Source organism: Callorhinchus milii, unplaced genomic scaffold (assembly GCF_018977255.1).
Source record: "Callorhinchus milii isolate IMCB2004 unplaced genomic scaffold, IMCB_Cmil_1.0 Scaffold15, whole genome shotgun sequence".
Lineage (NCBI taxonomy): Eukaryota > Metazoa > Chordata > Chondrichthyes > Chimaeriformes > Callorhinchidae > Callorhinchus > Callorhinchus milii.
Window position 1 is genome coordinate 6,305,692 of NW_024704756.1, and position 12,541 is coordinate 6,318,232.

Genomic DNA, 12,541 nt, shown 5'->3' on the forward strand with positions numbered 1-12,541 from the left:
TTTGAGCTCATCATCTAGTGCTGATTGAGTGCAATAATGTCAAATGTAGTATCTTTCAGATGAGATGTTAAACCGAGGTCCCATTTGATTGTTTTGGTGGACGTCAAAGACCTCTTAATAATAATTTAAAATAATAATAATAATCCTTGCAATTGATATAGCACCTTATCGCATCTTCAAGACGTCTCAAAGCGCTTCACAGAATATACTGTAAAGTAAATTGACTGTATATTTGTGGGTGAAACGTGTCATCCAATTGTGCACAGCAGTGTCCCACAAACAGTCGTGGATTGAAGCGACCAATTTTATTTATTTTTTTTCTTGAGGGTTTATTATCAGGGGTGTGGAGTAAGGAAACTTGCCCAAGGTTTCACCCTGCCGGGAATCGAACTGAGGTATCTCTCTTGCGAAGCGAGTACTTTAATCACTGAGCTACAGGACTCCACATGATAAACTCATGACATTATTAGAGAGGGGGTGTTCTCCTGGTACCTCCGCCAACAAATTCTTGGGTTGACGTTCTTGGGTTGAATTAGTCATTCATCTCTTGGCTGCTGTATTGGCTACAAATGCTGTCACGACACTTCACAGTAATTACTTTGAAGTAATTTTCGTGTGATGAGGTGCTCTATCAATTGCAAGGTTTATCATTGTTATTAAGCATCTGAATTCAAAGGAAAAAGTTCTAAGGATGACAATGCTCCGGGTTCTAACTGGGAAACAATAACCTTCCATATGAACTTTTTTGATTGATGGAACATTAATGCTGAACTTGTAGAATAAAGGACATTAAATGAGAGATTACCATTCATGACTTCCTGTGAAAGTGTTATTTTTGTTCCTACAGATCTAACTTACAGGCAATATTAGTTTAATAATGATCTGCCCTGCAATCAAATCTATTGAGCTTTTTCCCTTTAGTGATGACTATGCTTTGTAATTACAGCTGTAGCCACATTAATCTTCTGTGCTAACCTATAATTGGTGGTCTGAATGTGGTTGGAAACTACAGCAATGCAACGCATGAATATTTCGAATCAAATTATGTACAGACAATCTAACCACCGTTTTGGAAGGTCATTTTCAAGGGCAAGCTCCAGTATTAAGCTCTGTTGGCAATTAATCCAAAGTGCCTTTGGACCAGATATTTGCAGAGCATTAGGAACATGTAAAACTCAAACCTTTTAAGAACCAGAAGTGAACACAAGGACGTAGATGGTGATTATTCCAGTACATTAACTTGCCAAACCTGAAACCAAGAGAAAAAATATTCAAGAGCATAAAATATAACTTTTGAGTTGAAAATTGCTTTCTGACATCTGCAACCATCTATGATTGATCACCTGAACCGTTTTGGTGTGGAATTCAAGGTCTAAGCACACAGATGAAGTTAATAATAGTAATGATATAATAATAATTAAGAACAATCCTTGCATTTGAAATAGTGGTTTCACTTCGGGAGGATGTCTCAAACTTGTGATTGTATTTTGTAGGTCAAGTGATGAGGTGTATTATGTGCAAGAGTGAGTTTGGGATCAGAGATTGTCCAGTTATCTATGAACATTCATTTCCCTTGGTCAGCTCTTTTCTCTATTAAGTGCAAAAGAGTTTCAGATGAAGAAGATCCTTCAGCCTATTGCATTCTGGATCTCATCCGTTTAGAATAATAATCCCACTTTCTTCTCATTCCAAAAACATTCTGCTTCACAAATTAGCTACACAGGGAGCCATATGCCAATTTTCAGTCCAAAAGCAAAATATTAACTAAACAAAAGAGCACTCAGGCCAAAATGGAATAAAATTAATTCATCATTCATCATCTACCTCAGATTTAATTGCAGGAAAGCCATTGAGTAAATTGATTTTATTTTTCATCCAGCATTACAGCTCTCAAAGATCATAAGAAACATTTGTATTACATCAGTTGTGTAGATTTCTGTAAGGCATGAAACGTTGAACTGCAATTGTTTTCTTACACGGTGAACATTTTTAAAATTTAAGCCAGTTCCATTTGCCCCAAAGCCAACTTAGTTTGCTCTTTCATTTATCTTGTGAGGAAGTTGAGATTTTCCATCATTTCTGTACCTACGGCCTTGCTTAATTCAACCTTTTTATTTAAAGTGCAAATATATCGCTCTGTATTCAATTGCAATGCATCAGAAAAGCATTATTTCTCTGTCTGTCTAACCTGTCAAGGATTATTGAGAAATACAGTTAACTAGATGGAGATTTAGTCTGTGGATTTTTACAGTGGCAGAATGCACAACACATTAAGTTAGTGTCCTGATGATTTATAATGGAATATCAGTCCAATGGGAAGAAATTCCACCTGGTTCTAAATTTGCTCAATATTCAGAGCATGCAGAATTTGACATATCCAGTCCTAAGTTTGAAATTGTTTTGGCTTTTGTTCTGAAATGAACCTATGTAGAAGCAGTTTCAAAATGAAAACTTTGTTTCAAGAATCTGCATATTCCGGATATTCTGAAATACTTGGGAAATAGAATAGATCTGGACTAAGCTGTGTTCTTTGTCTCCAAATATTTGATTGATTTTGGCCTCGATATCTATACACTCCAAAGGGAATTCAACTAAGTCACCTGTGAGAAAATGGATATTGTGAGGTGCTGCTCTTTCCATTCAAACTGAATCTGAATGAATTCTGCATCTACAAGTAGCTGGAATCGTTTCTCACTTATATGAATCAGCACTGTATAACTTACTCAAAAGCTGCTGGAGATAATGCTATCCCCACACTAGGACCTCAAAGGGGGATTCCAATCAGTCCTGAAAATGTATGAAAAGCTAGACACTTTTGGAGGATTCTACAGCTTTGTTGCATTATTCAGCACCCGCAATGGGTCAATTGTCAAGGTAGATCATATTTTCTATCAAGTTTAAGAAATTTGTGTTTCTGTCATGAGAAAGTACACCTTCTTCCCTTGCATTTTTTTTGCTGCAGGGTTCTATCTTAGGCTAACTATACTGAGGAATATGATAAGAAAACTGTTGGGAGTCAGAGGTTGTAATATGCTACCAAATGGTTTATCTCATTGGCACAGATTATTATATTCATTGAACTCCATTCATCAAGCATTAAATGACAATTGGATCTTCTTTCAGTAACTAAGATTGTTGTGGATTTGATTAAACTGTCTGACCACACCCTGTGAGGCTAAACCTTTTCTTAGAAACTTGGACGTAATTTGATAATGGAGTAGGTTCATTTTGATAAAGTCAGACCCTTACTAAGGGATCTAAGTACAGTAATTATGATACAGTACTTTACGATGTGCAGATAGGTGGAATCCATTGAAAACTCAGTGAAAATAAATTCTTGTCTTCTCAGTCACAGAATATATTACAGACAGTTAAAACTTTCAATCAAATTGCACAATCCTTCAGTGACTTAGTACTTCATACTTAATTCCTGTCGTTAGGTGCTCTATTGAGCCGCTTCTAGATTTTACTCAGCACTGCAAAGTTATAGGATTAAATTTCATTTAAATAAAGGTTATAGAGGTACCGAATTTCAATGGTCTTATAAATGTTAGCACTCTTGTTATAATTACTAAGTGAATTGTAAAAGATGATGGTAATTACTAGGTGTACAACATATTTTAACATCTATAGTTAATAGCTCTATAATTGATATTCATTGCTCGTTCTACTTTACAAGGAAGGTTCAGAGGAAAAAATTGCCTTCCCAATGTACGTCAAAGCTGTTTACATTTGTGAAATCCGTTTGATTTTAAGAAACACGAAGGTAGTGATTTAAATTTTTGTCCAATTCTTTGCTTCTCATGTGATGTTAAAACCTATCTTCTCGATCCCTGACATTGAAAGCTTTATAATTGCCTTGTGCCACTCCTGGCTGGGCACCCAAACTGCTAGTGGAAATAGAAGGGGGTGGGGTGCGGAGTTGAATGATTCCTGAAAGCGCAGTTAAAGATGTACATCTTGAGATGGGCATTGAATGAAGGGAGGGAGTAAGTTGGAGGGACTTTGGGATGGAAACCTGGAGAGCAGGGCAGAATGGCTGAAAATATTGACCTCGGTGTGCATTTGGGGCCACCACTTATTTAAAAGGAGATTTGTGATGATAGCTCATTTTTCAAAGCTCTTTGAGACATCCTTCTAATGTGAAAGGAGATGTAAAATGGAATTTCTACTGTATTTCAAGTGTTGAAATGTAAAGGTGGTATGGATGATGTGATCTTCCTGGAGGCAAATACATCCAAATCAATGCAAACAGAGTTTTAAACAGAGTGATTATCATCAATCATTTTTATGATCATTGATCAATATTCAATCAATAGTCCCTCCCATAGAAAGTGAATAATATTTTGAATCTATTGTGCCATTTTTGCTTGTTAAATACAGTAAAGGTTGAGATATGTCTGATATCGCCTTTACTTTCAGAGGCTTTAAAAAGCGCTTGAAAGACTTTTCTGTCTAGAAGGTTTTCTGGCTGTCAATTAATATGAAATTTAAAGCATTGGGGATAGTTGCAGGAGTGAGTGCCTGGAAGTGAAGTGATGTTGCTTAAAGTAGCAGAGAGATGTGGAGGCTGATTTATGCCTCCTCCATTTTCTTACAGATTTGTAAGACAAGAATACAAATTTGTAAGAATTTGTAGACAAAAAACAACAAAATTACATTTAATAGCGCCTTTCACATCGGGGGGATGTCCCAAGGCGCTGGACAGACAAAGTTATGGACCAGAGCTGAGGGTCGGAGGATCGGAGGGAGGGCGGGGGGGAAGCAGGGAGATCAAAAGCATGGTCGAAGAGGAGGGTCTTGAAGGTGGCGAGGGAGGGGGTGAGATGGACGGACTGCGGGATGGCGTTCCAGAGGGTGGGCGCAGAGTGGCGGAAGGTCCGCCTGCCAATAGTGGGGCGAGTGAGGCGGGGGACCTGAAGCAGGCTAGAGCCCGTTGAGCAGAGGGAGCGAACAAGGTGGTAGAGGGTTAGGAGGTCGGAGAGGTAGGAGGGGGAGCAATACCATGGAGGGCTTTGAAGGTGAGGACCAGGATCTTGAACTGTATCCTCTGACCAAGGTCCATCTCGTCCGCCTTCTACCAGCCTGACATTCACATGCTGGGTATTCAGGAAAGCTGAGATCAAATGGGCTAAAGGACCTTCTCCATCTAAATCATGATCCTGTGAACTTATATGGTACCAGTAACAAGTGATTGCTTGGGACTGAACTATGATTTCTTCATTAAATGCTTTGGATTTTTGTAGGTTATTCAGCACCAGCACAGATTCTTGATTAAAAGCTATTCCAGGTAGTTTTTCTTTTTGGTCAGCCGGGTGTCTAACACATGCAGAAACCCATCATCGTGCTTAAGAGTATCCAAACAAACTGAGAATTCCATGTATCACACCTACACGTGGAAATCCCAGAGATAGATTGTTGGAATGCAATACTCTCTCTCTCTCTCTCTCTCCCTGGAGGGATGCATCCTGTTTACCTAATTCCAGAAAGTATTAGGCCCAGGTTGGCAAGAGACAAGGCTTCGGGACCCCAAAGTCTGCATTGGGATACTTCTGGAGTCGAACCAACTAAAACCACATAGCTTGCCATTGATATTGCTATCTGGCAAGCTTTCCCGCTGCTTGTCCAGCAAGGACCACCCTACCTGTTAGGGCTTTGGCTTGTAGGATTAATAGGAGCTGAGTGGGATGATTCCCTGCCCTCACTGAATATTTGCCCTCCCAGTTGCTGCCTGTGCCAGTGTTCCAATGGACACAATGTAGAGATCTTAGCACTCCTGAGAGCCTGCCATCTCCACTTTGGAAGGAAATTATTATTTACCAAACGAAAGAAAGGTAATCTATGATAATCATAATCTATGATCTGAGATTATGCCATTATAGAAGGTGAACAACCTTTTAAAAGCAATTAAATCAAAAGAAAATGTAACTAGAAAGGCAAATCATGAGCTTGTCTGTTTACTTCCTTCTCTGCCTTTCACCTTGTTCTGCTGCTTCACTTCACTTCAAGCACCTTTGTGACTAAAGAAGTTCCACTCTTGGCACACCGTGTTTTCCTGTAGAAGGAAATCTGCTCAATTCTCACTTGATAATAATAATAATAATTCTTGCACATGGTATTACGCCTTATCATGTCGGTGAGATGTTTCAAAGCGCTTGGCAGAATAAACTGGATATTTTGTGGGTGAAACGTGGAAACCTATCCCACAAATAGTCATGGATTGAGTGACCAAATAGTTTTTTTAAAGGAATTGTTTTACCCCCCCCATCGGAAAAGCAATCCGCGATTGACTAACAACTGGGTTTCTACTTATTGCAAGGTAAACAGGGGCATGTGGAGTAAGGAAACTTGCCTAAGATTTCTGTTGATTTTCTCTCTACAGTCCCCTCCATACCTTTTCATTTAGGAGACACCAGTGATTTTCTTTCTTTCCAGGCTGCACACAGCTGCGTTAATGTTCGCATGAGTCATATATAGCTTCAAGGTGTCAGTGGGTTTACTGTACCTCAGCTGGACTAAAGGAATTGGTTGTGTCATGTATTCGCCGCTGTCATTTCTTAGCTTTTGCACCAACAGAGATATTGCTCCATTGTGCAGAAAGGTCAAGTCCCTCAACCTTGTGTCTTTTGAGGTGATTATTTGGTGTGATTTTAGCTTGTGTATGACTGCATGGTTAAAGCTACTGCCGGTCGATCACCACTAAAGTAAAATTGAAAAACGTCATGTCACTTCTTCAGTGGTAAATCAGCAGATTTATTCCTAATGTTCACCAGAAACAGAATCCAGGTTATAAATCTTTAGGTGTCTCATTGATAGCGAAGCTACATATAAGATTTCGATTTATGACACATCGCTTTGCTGACAAGTCTTGTGTGCGCTGGATGCTTTGAACACAGGCATAATTCACTCGTGAAATATGGGAGTCGTCATTTTGAATACATTTTTTACAACAGGAAAACAAAAAAAGAAAAGATCACAGGATCCAGGTGTCAAAGATTTTGAAGATGAATCTGAAGGAAAGCAATTTAAGGAAAAAATTTACTCTGATGAAGAGATAGAACAAGGCAACGCTCTACATTTCCTCAGAGTTGTGCTAAATGTTTTTATGCAACTTTTATTTATAATAATAATAATAATAATAATAATAATCCTTGCATTTGATATAGCGCTTTTCATGTCGGGAGGACGTAAAAAATCGGTCGAATCATCATGACTGTCAAGATGAGAAAGTACTAACAAGGGATACACTGAAGCTGTATATACTGCAGAAGAACCTTGGCAATTTTTGATAAAATAATTTGAATTGGAAAGTACCAATTATGTCAGATTTCATGAGAATTCAATTCTGTTATCATAACTTCAAAAGGCAGATATGGATGAATAATATACAAATTTCTCAATTTGAGACTCCTCAAAAAATACACTGAAAGTTCCACACAAGATTCTGAAGAAATTGTTTTGTGGAAAAAAAGGATTGAACATAGAACGTATAAATATCTATGAGCTATAAGAGCTATAAAGAAGAAAACTTTCATTAAGAACACAAGGGCTGTTGTTCAGAAGAGTTAAATCTTAATTTTCTGAGGCTATGCTTCCAATTTAGCTATATTTGCTACATAGTATTAAATGGAATTGAAATATGCACCAAGGTAGCACTTAAGACAGTGAACAAGAGGACATAGGTTTAGAGTTGCAAAGGGCAATTTCAGGACAGACACCAGGAAGATTTTCTTTATCCAGATTGTAATCAATTCTGGAACTAGTTGCAATGAAGGATGGTTGAGGCCAAGACTATTAAGTAAAAACAGCTTTATGCTGTGATGGGAGAATGGGAGGGCGAGTATTCTGGAGGGATTAGATCAAATAGCTGAAGGCTTTTTTTATCCAAAACAATCCTGTGTTATTGTGATCTCTGGATTGGAGTTGGAATTTAGGGTTCAAGAGTGAATGAGAGGGGTATGGATAAACCACATTAGTAACAAGATAATGAGCAAAGCAGAACATTAAATTGAAATGATGTCCCTTTGCTCTGTCATTTGGGTAGTGGATGCATTTTCGAGGCAAAGCAAAACGAATTGTCTTCTCTGTCTAATCTGCTTGAGCTGCTTGTCAGCTTTATGGTGACACTGGATGCAAAAAGTAGAAAAATATTCCATTTTGTAACAAAAAAGAGCATTGTAAAGAGCAAACCTCCCACCCCCAGAGTGTGCCTAGAGACTTGAAAATTTGCAATTAATTTGTGATTCAGATTCTCTTTCACTCAGGTATGTTAAGAACTTTAAGATCCTCCCAATACTACAATGAAATGTCATCGTAGATTATATGATGTTCAAGACCCAACCCTGACCCTGCAACCTCCTGACTTAGAGGTGAGAGTGTTACCCAACTGAACCAGACTGACAGCAAATCATTCAATGAAATCAAGGAGTCTACTGGAAGAGGTTCCATTTTTCTGAATAAATAATGAAAATACAGTTAGGCTCATAATTTATGCCATTCATCTGTTCCCCAAGGTTTGTGCCACTATTAAAATGTTTTATTATACCGTATAACAGTGCATTATGCAATCGGGTAGGATGAACAAATCACACACTAACCCAACTAAGCAAGTTATTCACTACCCTTTATAAATAACAAGCAATGAATTCAACTTTTTATTTATGAGGCTACGGTTCTATTCAATAAATACAGATTAATATCTAATTTAGTAAACTGGTAACCATCCATTGATATGAAATTTATTGTTGTTCCAACTGCTGAGATCCTTTTGTCACATAAAATACTCATGCACGTATACACTTCATTATCAATCTTGTCTCACTCGTGTTAAGATGTAAGTATTTACAGCTCCCTCTGAAATGAGCCATGAAATCAAAAAGTTGCCAGCAGCAATAACTCTAAACAGCGACAGATTTCTTTTATTGGGGTTTTGTTTCATGATGTCTCCACTCAAATATTTCTCCGCCATTGTATTGGAATGAAACACTTTATTGTCACATCAGACTTATTGTCACCTGTGCATGTTGCAAATGGAAAAAGACACAAAAAGGAAAGATTTGTGATAGTTATCAGGCTGTAGCTCAACTGAAGGGGTCAAATGATAAATAAGGATTGTGTAGGTTGAGTGAATGTTATTCCAACCCAGGCAACTCTGAACATTGAAAACCATATTCAGGAACAGAAGGTGAACCTTTCACTCCTTTTGAGATTGATAACGTGACCAAAAACAAATGTTTAACAGAAAGATTTTTTATTGTCGTGTACCTTCAAATATTAACATCATCTAGGATTATGACCATCATAAAATAAGTGATTCCATACATGTCTCTGACTTTGAAAATAATTGTACTTTGTGGGAATGAGAGATAAGTGGTTCGTTTGTTCAGAATCAATGGACTATTTAATAATTACCGTGATATATTAAATTCTCTTGTAGGAATTTGCCTACAAAATACGCCATTAAACTTTACAGTATATTCTGAAAAGTACTTTACTTCCCGCCTTAGCAAATAAATGTAAGGATTATTATTATTTTATGTGCATCCGCGATAGTTTTTGAAGCACCTGAATACCCACTGCTCTATCTGGCTTCAAAACTTCATAAGCTGGAACCTTGAAGACCCACAGCCTTATACATTTCTATTGCAACCCTCTCTGAGATGATTAAGAAATAAATTGGATGGATAAGGGGAGGTCAACAGTCATTTGAATCGCTTATGCCAAGTTTATTTATTGTAAAACTTGAGAAAGATTTCCTCTAAAGTTGTAAAGGTGGCTACTGTTTTCTGCTAATCAAATTTGCATATCATTCCTTTGTGCGTAACAGCAGAATATGCCTAACAGTCCAGTGTTATATAGGCTGATTGTAAATTTTGGATATGAATATTCCTTCAGCCTTGAATGCAAAACAATGAACATACTCTTTCTCAATACTTATAGATTATCTTCTAAACAATGACAAACACTCAGGACAATTTCCTTTGAGTATCAAATGCAGAATGCTGTTAAAATTGAGCTATAAATACAGAGCATGCTGAGTCAAATCACCTGTTAGCTTCCCTCTTGCAAACTTCTGCCAGCACTGATCTTATTTCTGTGGAGTCCTGTAGCTCAGTGGTTAGAGCACTTGCTTTGCAAGCAAGACACCTGGGTTCAATTCCAGGCAGGGCGAAACCTTGGGCAAGTTTCCTTACTCCACACGCCTAATAATAATCCCTCCAAAAAACCCAAAACAATAATAAATTGGTCATTTTCAATCTACGACTGTTTGTGGGACATTGCTGTGCGCAATTGGCTGCCGCGTTCGCCCACAAATATACAGTCAATTCACTTTACAGTATATTCTGTGAAGCGCTTTGGGACGTCCTCCCGACGTGAAAAGCGCTATATCAAATGCAAGGATTATTATTATTATTATTATTATTATTATTATTATTATTATTCTGTCACTTTGGGGGCAGATGTAATTGATGGCAAAGTTTCTAAGGGAGTTAAGATAGATCATTCAAAGCAAGTTTCTTAAATGAGCACAGGTAGTCCAAAATTGTAATTGAAATAGTATCAACTTTTTATTCGCTTATGAGAGACTGCAATCAAGGAACATGCGTACATGTGAATTTGTATTTTTTTTTGCTTTATCTGGTTTACAATTTCTTGGGTACAGTTTCTTATATTTTGTGACATACATCATTGATGAAAAAAATATTGATCGAAAATGTTCAGACATTATCAGATTGGATTTAAAAATAATTGACAACCTACTAGTTTAAATTCAATAGGAATTAAAAAGTATTTTCAAAATAATGAGCAATAGTGGAAAAGGTTAAAGAAAACCTATAAAATGTTCTAATTGCTCTTTTTCCCTGCTCAAAATCCAACCCCGCCACTGTACAGTTCTCCGAGATGCTACCCTGTATGAATGGCGCTATATAAATGGAAGTTGTTGTGGTTGTTGTTGTGTGCCTTGAGATAATATGCCTACATAAAAGGCATTATATACATATGCATTGTTACTGAAACATAAATCTGCTTGATACCCAATCCAGCACTTGATGGGACACCCTTGCTTCTAATGGAAGCAAAGTGGTCACTGTTTATGTTTTGACTGGGACAATATCATTAAAGTTGTTTGATAAGGATTTCTACAATTATCTGAGTGTACAATTATCGCTGCCTCGCGATTTACTATGTGCCACCTGAACACTGTCAGTCAAATAGTTTCCTTTACTAATAATCCTCTCTCATCCTTGTTCCTCCGATTCTGCTTCTTTCCAAGTAATGCAACCACCAGGAAGATTTTGGCTGTATTTAAGATCTGTTGCCATCTCATGACCACTTGAAGATGATATTCTCCTACTACTAGTGACAAACCATACCTATTTATCATTCTTATATCCACAATACGACCCCGTCTACTTTTAATTAAGCCACAGAGATTTATAAAATCTTGCCCTTGCCCTAATTCTTCATCACTAATTCCAACCTACATCTACTGTCACCGGGTATTTGAAATAAATGTGGTCTTAATCTTTGTTATATTGATGGCTTGTGCATGCTTCTGCCTCATTGCTTCAAATTTAATTTAATTCAGTATCATCAAAGTGGAGGATGTTGACTTTTTATTCACCGAACCTTGCGTTCATTTGTGCTATCAGTGTCATTGCTGGTTTTACCATATTAATAAGTAATGAGGTAACTAGACATCAGCTTGAAACCAATATGTCAGTTTTCCATTAATTTCTGCTACTCTTATTGACCTTCTGCAATCTTGTTTATATCAATTAGCTTCCAGAGATACCCTTGTTTCTATCACTTTCGATTGTCTTTACTGCCACACACTATGAAGCATGTGTTCATATTTAATACAGTTACTAAGAATGATTAACCTATTTTTCTGGTGTATTAATTAACCATTTGAACGCTGCTTGAAATCTGAATTGCACTTTCAAACTGAAATGTTGCTGAGCTGCTTTAGCTGGTGTTTTACTTGCGGGACTCGGTTGACTAATCCCGACTAAATGGAAAGAACATGGTATGGACGTGAAATACTTATAAAATATAGGTGAGAAATGTTGATTAATGCAGATTTGTGAGCAGAATGAAACCTCTGAAAAAAAAGAGGGATACAGAAACTATGCACAAAGGAACATTGCTTTATTCAGTGATAGTACAAAAGCGAGAAACGGAGCAATCAAGATTGTACGTTTCACTAAAAGCTTCCTGTTGGGAACATCTCCGCACCAAGTAAATTGATCCCATTACCTATCATTTCTATTAAGCCAGTGACCATTTGAAATGCATTAGCAGTAGCGGGAGATTGTTGAAATCCAGGCTTTATAAAGGTCAAAGCACTCACATTCTTACGTGCAAGTAAAACTTTGACAATTGATGTTGTTCAAAGACTTACCTCATTGCTGATCCATTTTGGAAAAGCAACTTCTGCATCCTCCCTATAAAGCCAGTTTAATGCTAAATTCACCTCCAGACGTGTTCCAAGTAATGGCTTCTGTTAGCACTTCTGAAGAAAGTACTGCTCAGGCAA